The sequence below is a fragment of the Poecilia latipinna genome, unplaced genomic scaffold, assembly GCF_001443285.1.
Source record: "Poecilia latipinna isolate Pla-1442-1.1 unplaced genomic scaffold, P_latipinna-1.0 Scaffold2734, whole genome shotgun sequence".
NCBI classification, from domain to species: Eukaryota; Metazoa; Chordata; class Actinopteri; order Cyprinodontiformes; family Poeciliidae; genus Poecilia; species Poecilia latipinna.
Window position 1 is genome coordinate 61563 of NW_015115350.1, and position 965 is coordinate 62527.

At 36.8% G+C, this 965-nt stretch overlaps 1 protein-coding gene and 1 long non-coding RNA gene across 2 annotated transcripts in view; one reads left to right on the forward strand and one right to left on the reverse strand.

Moving 5' to 3' along the window:
* LOC106938939 (voltage-dependent T-type calcium channel subunit alpha-1G-like) overlaps positions 1-965 on the forward strand; it is a 93062-nt gene that overhangs the window by 44639 nt on the left and 47458 nt on the right. The gene's annotated exons all lie outside the window — the stretch shown is intronic.
* Positions 451-965, reverse strand: part of LOC106938941 (uncharacterized) — a 14370-nt gene continuing 13855 nt past the window's right edge. Inside the window, exon 3 of the long non-coding RNA XR_001422726.1 lies at positions 451-665. This is a non-coding gene — a long non-coding RNA (uncharacterized LOC106938941). The remainder of the gene's footprint in view (positions 666-965) is intronic.

Sequence of the window (965 nt, forward strand, 5' to 3'; positions counted from 1 at the left end):
GCGGTGGACCCAAACGCAGCAGGCAGTGGACGTACTTTATGTGGATGTTATCTTAATGAACAAAATAAAGCAAAACAAACCCAAAAACCCAGTGTCCTGATAGTTTGCTTGTTACATTACATGCAACAAGCAGATGTCTGATTATATAATTGTTTACTTTAATCAAATAAAATATTTATTTAAAAATATAATCTTTCATTACGTGTATGTTTACCTGAAATATTTAAATATCAAATTTTTACTTAAAATGTGATTAATTTCTTCACCTGTTTACATGAAACTTGAAGTGCTTGAATCAAACGATTCATGAATGTTTAATGCATTAAATTATTAAATGAGAGAAAACAGCCACTTCCAACTGTATTTCAACACAAATGGTTCCTGTTCCTCTTCAGAGTCTGCAGCCTTGCTGAGCTCCTCTCCTGGGGTTTCCTCCTCAGCCTCTCCAACTTGCTCCTCTTCTGTTGCCTCCGCTGTTCTGTTTTCATTATTTACCTCTTCTGGGGTAAATAATGAAAACAGTCTCTGTAACTTGTTGATCCACCATGGTTTTGCTATATCGCCTCTTTAATTGACGCACGTTGTGGCGTTTACCTCGCAGTGACCCATATTCAGCACTGGAACCCAGTCAGGATTGAGCTCATCCATTTCATACGTTGGTTTGCCTTTAAGAGGACATATCAGAACACACATCAGTATTAATACTGTAAATCTGATAACACAAAAATCTTAAATAGTTTACTTCACAATAATGTAATAACCTTGATGTCCACTGACAAAACTCGGACTACGCCACATAAACAATATAAGCCTGACCTAAACAAGGTTGACCCACTTAAATGAACTCAACAGAAACTGAACTTGAGTACGCTTGGACAAAACCATAGCAAAAAATTATGACACAACACCTGTTCTGTTCTCCGATATGTATATTCAATAAAATCGTGAGGCTACACAGAAGCACG